The sequence below is a fragment of the Dendroctonus ponderosae genome, unplaced genomic scaffold (assembly GCF_020466585.1).
Source record: "Dendroctonus ponderosae isolate FM_Combo_2020 unplaced genomic scaffold, Dpon_F_20191213v2 Dpon_F_20191213_1, whole genome shotgun sequence".
NCBI classification, from domain to species: domain Eukaryota; kingdom Metazoa; phylum Arthropoda; class Insecta; order Coleoptera; family Curculionidae; genus Dendroctonus; species Dendroctonus ponderosae.
The window spans coordinates 1,587,561-1,597,479 of NW_026017110.1; the positions used below are offsets into that span (position 1 = coordinate 1,587,561).

Genomic DNA, 9,919 nt, shown 5'->3' on the forward strand with positions numbered 1-9,919 from the left:
TTGAAAAACCGTATTCTAAAGGTGATAAGTAAAGCAAACTCTGTTATACCAGTATACCGCATAAGCTGAAAAAGTGAAAAATTGCAGATACGACTTCTTGTTTTAGCAGGGCAGAGCAGGCGAGAGGGAAATCGAGGCAACGCCAAGAATTCTCCAACACGTGTGACACTTTTGGGGCTCTGGATGAGGGACGTTTACCGAAACGAGTCGTCGTAAGTGTGCATCGCACGAAAATGGGGTGATGAGCAGCAAACCGTGAACACGGAATAGACGCTGGAGGGTGCATAGATTTGACGCTTGTTTGCTGCTAAGAAAGCGCAGCGGAGCGAACCTTCCGCTGTCGACACCCTGACCTTCACTTTGCACTAACGACTATCGATTTCGGCTTTTGCAGGTTCAACAGGGGCCAAATCGTTCAAAACAATCAACCAAGTCGCCCAAAATGCTTCAAATGTTGCCACAACGATCTGCTTAGGCAAAATTTGCGTTTCATATGCAAATTTTTCTTAGGCCAAAGTGTAAATGAATTTCCATTACCAAAAAAAATGAGTTCGGGGCTGTTGTGGATAGAGGAGTCCAAATTTCCTTCTGGTTAGGCTCGAGCCATTTAAACTTTTACTGCCAAACAAATCTTGTTCTCCGATATTTCCTATGCAAAAATATTGTAGGATACCCGCATAAGTTTTCCATCGCTTTAATGCTGCGAGCCCAAGAAAGCCTTTAGAAATCAGTATACGGCTTCAATCTCGATACTCAACATATCCAGCAAGCAAAATTGAAATTTTCGTGAAAATCGAGCCAAAAAATCTTGTCGAAATCAAGTTATGCATTCCGGTGCGAGCAACTAGAAACATTCTGTTGTCTAATAAAATGTCTGTAAATGTCGGTCTGCCATTTACTTATTGTTTTAACTGCATGTCAGGCTATAAAATTCGAAAGTTTCATGAAAATCTACCAAAAAACTCAGAGCTGAGCACATGTCGAAATCAAGTTAGATTTTCCGTAGCTCACAATGATGCGAGCAAATTAGTATTGAAAAATCGAACGTGAGTCTGCCTTTACACAAAATATCTAGCTCAAATTGCTCGAAGTTTCCTAAAAATTTAATAAAATCACTGCTTCCAAAGCAAGCATTTCATTTGATATAAATCGTCTAATAAGGCGGCCGATTTGTTAATCTTTGGCTGAGAAAGCGGGTTTGCTTACGGCGATAATCTAAACAAGTTGGATCGGAAAACTAGTTTTGGCAAATATTGCTGTGCGCACAGGCACATTCTACAGAACAATCAATAGAAAAAACGTGAAATCGAAGTGCAAAGTAAACAAATCAATCCCATCCGAAAGGCGAACAAGTGAATGATTAAATCATCATGTTGGTTCGGGAGTTCGGTTCCTACAGACTGCGGCAAAATTTCGATATCGCATGAGTTTTTTGGAAAAAGTGTCTGAACATTCCTTGTTATTACAGGGAATGGATGAAATCATCAATTTGTGTCGTGTGAATCGCGTTTTTAGATGCAAAATATAGAATCATTGCGACCCTTAAAGAAAGTTTATAATTCGAAACGCATTTTCACCAATCATCTGTGATCAAGTGGGCTTTTTGAGGATTAATGGGAAGAAAGTGGACAATCGGGCAACAGCTTGCTGAAAGCTGGTAACAATGATTTCTGATCTATAAATTCTTTAGTTTAAACTTGACTGAGAAGCAACTGAAGTCGATGGCATTTTTCACTTTCTTTTCTCTTTATTTCCTCTGTTCATTTCAAATAATTACAGTATTGACTAAGTTTCTGTAACACTAAAGAATGTTTTTCTTTCATTCCAGGTGGCACGATGCAGCTTTCGGTAAGTTTGGCATTACTTTTCCCCTGGTTGCCATGCTGTTTTAGAGCTTTTAGCCCCATATTAGTATTTTATGATATTGTTGCCCAATTATATTTATTCAACGAGGAACGACGAGGGAGTTTCTGGATTCTGTTTCGGGTTTTTTCACAATTTTTGTTTTGCTTTTAGGAAAATTAAGTCAGACTTTGGACACTAACTGGTTTTTATATACACTTTTACAGTTTAAACGCAAAATAAATGTCGTTCTCCTGCAAGAGAAGAGTGTTCTGCTGCGAACACACTTCTAATTATCGTTGCAGCCAGTATATCCATTATTAGTATTTTCCTGTCGTAAATTTTGTTTTTTGCTGCTTTTAAAGTTTATGATCCCTCAGAATCCAGAATAAAGTGCCTAAAGGTAGGTGAATATTTTTTATTACTTTGTGGTGATCTAGCGGATGGCATCCAGGGTTGCAGTTTTCCTTTGATAGCATTTATGCTGCTCGCATGAGCAGATTTGCGAATTTTTGTGGCTTTCCATTTCGTTTTTTGCGGATTTTGAATAGCGGTTCTTTCAAAATAGTAGCGCACTTATTGTCGCATTTCGGGTGAATTGTTGGAGTATTTTAGTGGGTCTAATTGGAAACAGCAAGTTTCAAAGCGCGCTATCGAAAAGGTTTTGCTGAATGTTCAGCTGTTTTTAATGGGTTTTTAGATAAGTCTTAATCTTCAAAAGCACTTAAAATCTGCGATACTTCTGATTAACTTTTAAATGTTACATTTTCCATATGGAGCTAAATATGGAAAACATTTGAATGATAATTGTTGGACTTGACTCAATTACATTTATTACCCCTTTTAATAAAACATTATCGTATCGAAAAAAGAGTAAAATTTCTCTGGCGCATATAAAATTATCTTGCGCACGAGCACACACCAGAGCGCGCATTTCTTCATTCGAAAATAAGTTGTGTTGGGGAATTTTCAATACATGCAAAACTTGAAGGAGTTGGAATTTTTCCCCAAAAATACGAAAAATTGGTACAAAATAAAATCGAAAAAAGTTAGGAGATATTTTTGCGCAGAACACACCGCCCCTTCAAGCAAAGGACCAAATCAGATTTTTCTCATCTCAACTGGCAAGGTTGAAATGTTTCCAACAGTTGGAGGAAGCAAATTTGACTCTCTCTGCAAGAGATACATGAAAATGTGAAGAGGCCGTTTTTGTAGTGGACGAATTGCTGACTCAAGCCAAGGGTCGGATGTGCCTTTCCAGAATTCTTTAAATTTCAAGGCAATGAAATCTCACAACCCCTTGATTGGCCGCAACCGGTCGAAGCAGTTCACTCAAAAACTTCCTCCTAAAATAATCCGTTTTCCTGCTGGCCGGTGTGTCTGATCAAAGGCATTCTCGACTTAATAATAACCGAAGCCTTCCAATTTCGTTGCTATAGAGAAAAATGCTGCGTAACCGTTCTGATTAGCATTGGCAAGACAATTTCGCAACCCTCTTCGCGCATTTCCTTGCCCGTGTGACCCTAAACGTTCTCATCAAGATTACATCGGCATTTCGAAATTAAAATCTCAACAATCGGCGCTGTTTTCGTTCCGCCGTACCCCCGATTGCAACCACCACCAGCGTCTACCACCAGTCTGCTTCTCCTGTATTAATTCGACGTCGATGTTGTCAATGCTGCAGGTCATACAAAGACCAGCGGGAAGTCCCTATTGGTAGGCCATTCACTATCACCCCATGATACCCATTATGACCTTTTTTCTTCGATCTTTTATTAGCGACAACGAGAAAAAATCACTCCGGCTACACCCTTGCGATCAATCTCCCAGTGTTTTACGTTTTGTTTTCGCTTTCTAGACTTTCGCATTTGCATTATTTGAATTGGTAATTCGCCTATTCCCATGCAAGGTGGTCTTGTTTTTCCATGCCATTTAGATGAGTGACAACCTGCCAACTGGGACCCCGATATTAATGGAAACAACTTCGGGAAACTTCCAAATTTAAGGACTTTGTTTCGGAACGTGCGAGTGTTGTGCAAAAGCAGCAGAATGATTGAATGAAGAAATTGTGAATTAAACCAGCAGTTGTTGAACCACATTGATGGAAAGGAAGCAATTAGTGATGAGCGCAAGTAAGACCAGGCGGTTGAAGTGAAGAAAACAAAAATCGTGATGAAGATGCTTTGCAGAAAATTGTGGAATTTGGATCTGCAACTCCGTTAGACTTTCAGTTAAAATATCGCGCCTAAAAAATGAAAGACCATGACAGTTGATGAGTCCCGATATTCTCCAACTTAAAGTTGTTAAGCCAAAAATAACAGCAACCGCACAAGTGACAGGCATTCAAAACATCGTACAAGAAGAAATAAAGATCCAATTTCAATATTTTTATCCAAAGTTTCTTCATCGCGATTTTTTTTCTTCGCGTAGCGATTAGTGCTGAGCAAGGCAAGGCCAGGCGGTTGAAGCGAAGAAAACAAAAATCATGATGAAAATACTTTGCATAAAAATGTTGGAATTGCAGAATTCCGTTAAAGATTCAGATAAAAATATTGCGCTTAAGAAATGAGCGACGAAGAGATTCTTCTACTTAAGGTTGAAGAACCAAAAATAACAGCAAAAGCAAAAGTGACAGAAATTGGAAAAAAGGCATAAGAAGAAATGCGAAGACATGGAGAAACAGCAAAGAAAACACTGGAGTTTGGGAGTAAAAAAGTGCAAGGATTGATTGAAGCTCAAAACCAACCGGAACAGACCTGGTTTCAGAAGCTGACAAGAAACCGGCTATAAAACTGACAATAAACATTTAATTTAATAATTGTTATGAAAAAACACAATACGCGATGCACCGGAAATATATAGGGTGATTCAAGAAAAGCTTACTTTGAGAGTCCAAAAAAAATTGTCATTTTTTTACAAATTTGTAAATAATTTTAACAGTTGAATATCGAACTTCAACTTTGTTAATAGAGTGTTATTGGATGGTCAATAAGGAGGTGCAGTAATAAAGTTAGTGCTATTTTGACACATTTGAGTCTAAAAATTAAGGATCCCATACTGGTCTGTGCTAATTGTGCAGCCATACTGTGTAGCTTTATTTCTACCTCAAACTGGCAGTTGACATTTCTAACGTGCGCTTGCAGGTTAGGTCATTACGAATGTCTAATTAGAAAGGGCTCCGTGCGCTGTTGCCGTGTTACAGTAATATTTGACGTCAGTTTTGTCTTGTATATCCGTCATTTCTGTCAAGCTATTTACCAGTGGATAAAAATAGAGAGTTTTTAGGCCCCATAAAATTACGTCGGCCTTAAACGCTAAACGTTATTGTGATCATGCGCAGTTTTAAAAAAATAAGCTGTTCAGACAAATAACGTTAAGTGCGCTTTTAAGTTTTTGATAGCGCGTTTGTGGTACTCTTAATAAGATAAACCTCGCTTTATTGTTTTCTTATCCCGTGTTGTTTGGAAAATTTTTAAAGCTGGTTTAAGTTTGTATTGTTATTAAATAAAAAGTGGCCAAGATGGAAGAAAACATTGAAGCTGCTTTTCTGCAGCGAAATGATCAAGGAGATGTGGATCACGATTTAATAAGAGACTTCATTTTACACGACATGTTTGAACCACCTGTTGCTGCAAACCGAAGAGCTATTTTTAATTTAGAAAATATTGAGCCCAGACATCGCTTTATCAATTTTAGTTTCAGAAGGAATATATTCCAAACAAATTAAATAAAAATTCAAAATAAAATTGTTAGGTTACGGGTTAGAAGTTAGAACCTTTGCTTGCGATGTTAGTAGCGTTGCCAAAGTTCAAATTTGCCCAAACAATTTCACATAAAATCCGTAATTACGCAATAATGGCATAAAATAATCAATGAAAAATACTTATTTAAATTTACAAAGATTTCTTATTCTATTATAGCCGCTTATTTTATTAATAATATTAGAAATAAGTCAAATATGTGAACACCGTCGTTCTGTTTCTTAACATGATGCTTATTAACGTTACCGCTACTCGTACCTAAATAAAGGCACACGTTATCCTCTAATAACGTAAACGGTTATTTCTTTACTAATGCGCATGCTCAGAATAACGGATAACGTAAAACGTGTTGCAATTAAAGGGCCTAAAAACTCCCTAATAACCATTATTATCAAATTTATTTACAGTTTTGGAGAAGTAATATTTTTGATACTAGTATTATTTTATATGATTTATTTTCCTGACTGCGTGTAATTATTATTATATTTTTTTTCCTGGGGTTCAGTCAGGCAGAGATTTCGAAGAAAAGTAACCATTATTATCAAATTGATGTACAATTTTGGAGAAGTAATATTTTTGATATTAGTAATATTTACTATGATTTATTTTCCTGACTGCTTGTAACTGTTATTATATTTTTTTTCCTGGGTTTCAGTCAAAATGTGAAATAAAAATGTTCATATCGTTTATTTCATATAACGTTTCGGCGAGACAACAGCGCCATCATCAGACTTAAAATTCAACACAAACTACAAACACCAATTTACAATTAAAATATGTTCTACAAAAACTGTAATTTACAAAGCGTTAAAACATTCATTAGTTCTTCGGAAAAAAAAATTATTTGGGAGAGCAAAGCATTTGAAAAACTTACCCCATTGTTGCAAACATATTTTAATTGTAAATTGGTGTTTGTAGTTTGTGTTGAATGTGATGATGGCGTTTTTGTCTCGCCGAAACGTTATATAATATCAACGATATGAACATTTTTCTTTCACATTTTGAGTGAAGCTCAAGAAAAGCTGAAAGAAAAAATATAATAAGTATTTTGTGGTTGATTAGTGACCGTGATGATAATCAGTAATTAATTCTTCGATAGTGGGATTTCCGGTCAACGGATAGTCGCAAAAAAAACTACTTTTTCATGGGCCAACGTTTTGCGCATTTTTTATGCATATTTTTTTAAATTAATTAATTTAATTTAAATCTTATTGACATGAGATCATTGTTTTGAATGTGTTTTATAGTTTTGACCGCCTGATCGTTTTTATTTTATGTAATTTTAAACTCTTTTGGCACGGGACTGACCATGATTGACTTGTATTTAAACCAATGTTAATTTTAATGTATTTTTTGGTGTTTTAACTGGATGGTCGTGATTTAATTTTTAATCTGTTGTTAAGTCGAGTCTTTATTTTTTTATCGTTTTAATTTTGTATTGTACAACAATGTCACACACTAAGTGCTGAAACTTCACCAGGTTCTAGACTAAAACCCCTCTGTTTTCCATTCTAGAGCCCTGAGGATGACTTGAATAAAGCCGAAACGTTGGCCCATGAAAAAGTAGTGTTTTATTTTGCGTTGACCGAAAATCCCACTATCGAAGAATTAATAATAAGTATTATTTACGTTTTTTAGATATTTTTAGGTAAAGTATCAAGTGATATTTTTAGATAAGTATGCATAAACAACTTAACTAATTAACATTAATAATTTTGCATTATATTAATGATTCTGATTCATATTTTATTATTTTAAACTCCTTTATAAATGGAAGAATGGCTACTGTTGCATGCAACATTTGTTTCAAGACTTCCTGCAAACAAAGCAAGCTCATAAAGTTTGTACACCTAGAAATTGAATTAAAATTACTCCTTCAAAAGAGTAAAAAAAAATGAATTATACGCAATAATTTTGCATTCACATCTATAAGAAACATGGGTAAATGCTTGATAGAAATGACGTCAATTATTACTACCACACGGCAACAGCGCACGGAGCCCTTTCAGTAATTAGCTTATTAGCGCAGTTATTTCATTGTATACATAACCTAGTTTCTATTTCTACGCGTTTTTTCATAGTGACAGTTAACCGGAAATGCGCAAAAACCGTCTAATATCCAATAGAAAAGTAAACAATACAGAGATAACAGCGTAAAAATAATTTATGTCTGAAAAGCTACAAATTGAGGTGGAGTTAATGAACTAAATACCAAAAAGTGCCCCAAACGTGATCCCAGTAATGCTGCGCAGAGTGCACAATAACGTGAGTACACGGGCACATACATACAACAGTTTAAAACGGCTCTTTTCACTACAGTTTTAGCGCAAAATGTGTTTATTGTTTGTGGATTAATGACTTTCTTCTGCTTCTAAACTATTGCATTTTCACTGGTTCACAGGTTCAAAGAAAGCGACGCAAAGAAGAAAAACAAAAATTAAGAGCGGGAGATGAAACGTTCCAAATTCTAATCGCTTTGATGGTAGTGAAGATGGCAAGTCAAGGGAGGAAGAAGTCGAAGAATGGATCAGTACGAAGCAGAAGAGTCGATGCGCTTAGATCTTGCTGGCAGCTAATGAGGGCATAATTTTCCGGAAATTGCCATTGAAAATGAGCAAAACTGGACGATTTCTTCAGAGTTGGTTGATCTGCATCCACGCTTGGCACTAATTAAATGCAAAAGCCACAGGAAAGCTAACGGTCTAACGGACATGTCGAAGAAATCGGTCTACCTGAAAGGTCTCTTTGGGTGGTTTAATGAGTGAATTTTTTCGGATTTTTTTCAAGATCGAATCCCGAGATCGCATCTCGTTTCGATCCGGATTGAATTACGTCGAGTTTTCCGCGTCAACAGCGCCGTGTAAAGTTACGCCCGGCCAACCCACGTCCCGTCTTATTACTTATGCCTGACGGGTGTTGCAGCGTAAATTTTCTAGAATTTCCATTACTTGGGTTAGTTTACTTCTCTTTTTACCCACCCGTCTCGGTTTTTCCTCATTTTATACGGCTTGGCCTCATTAATGCTAAATTGTCTAGAACGTGTTGCACAGATTACCTTTATTAGGAAGCTGTTGTTATCTTGCTTCGATGGATGCATGGAATTCACGTGGCGATCGTCAATGGTGTCGCTTTTTGTCACGAAATAATTGTTTAATGCACGCTTAAATTTCCTGATGATGGTGCATCAAAAGAGGGACACATTGAGGAAAATTTAATAACGGGGGAAAAGCCGAAGCTGACTAACAGATGAAGAAAAACGAGACAAACCTGGGAACGAACGTGTTCAGAAAGTTACTACACAGAGCAAAACGATAGTGTTGAATTATGGAGAAAACCCTAATAATTATGTCTGGGTATTTTTCCAAAAATATTTCCCCGAACTGAAGAAGCGAAAGTTTATAACCGTTTATTTGGAAAACTGGAATTTCTTCACTTTTAGGTCAATATTTCTAAACAACACTGTCTCTAAACAGGAAAACCGCGTTTTTCCTAAGGTTTTACTGTAAAATACGGGCACACTGAATCTTTTATGCAAAAAAATGAAGAGACCGATTTTACAAGAAAACTTTATTTGGAATTATCGTCAACCCCAATCCTCTGAAGACTGTAGAATTTGTAAAAAAATTTGGATTTTTTGTTTTTACTGATTTTTTTTTGCTTTACTTTTTACTCAAAAACGCTCTATTTTCTAGAGTTTCACTTAAAAATACTGGCGATCTTTAAGTAAAAAAAAAGTAAAGAGTAATTAAGATTACCTTCAAAAAACGGCCAGGGAGCAAAAGTTTACAAAAAATTATTGGAAAAATTCGCCACCCTCATCATTTTCAGGTCATTCCAGTTTTAACAAAATTTCTATTAAGCAATTCTTTCTACGCAAAAATCGCATTATTTTTTAGTTTTACCTAAAATACTGGCAAACTTCAGGTATTTTCTGTGAAAAATTATAAAGATACATTTTTACACACATTGTTTGTAAATTGGAAATTTTCACACATTTTTACATACAACACTCGCATTCTTAACCGCTTTGCAAACATGTTTGGAAACATTTTTGCAGCTTTGAATTGTGGACAAAACTCGAATAATTATTTCTAGGTCTTTCCAAAAATATTTCGCCGAACTGAAACAGCGAAAGCTTCTATTCATTTATTTAGAAAAGTTTTCGAAACTGGAGTTTCTTCACTTTTAGGTCAATATTTCTAAACAACACTAACCAGGAAAACCGCGTTTTTCCTAACGTTTTACTGTAAAATACTGGCAAACTGAATCTTTTATGCAAAAAAATGAAGAGACCGATTTTACAAGAAAACTCGTCG

At 36.0% G+C, this 9,919-nt stretch overlaps 1 protein-coding gene and 1 long non-coding RNA gene across 2 annotated transcripts in view; one reads left to right on the top strand and one right to left on the bottom strand.

The window, feature by feature from the left end:
* The window catches only part of LOC109538122 (paired box protein Pax-6), a gene marked incomplete in the record, with an annotated part of 85,936 nt that overhangs the window by 44,326 nt on the left and 31,691 nt on the right, over nucleotides 1-9,919 (bottom strand).
* On the top strand, nucleotides 7,547-8,289 carry LOC109532956. The gene is made up of 2 exons (XR_002171472.2): nucleotides 7,547-7,868; nucleotides 8,005-8,289. It is a non-coding gene; the product is annotated as an uncharacterized LOC109532956 (long non-coding RNA).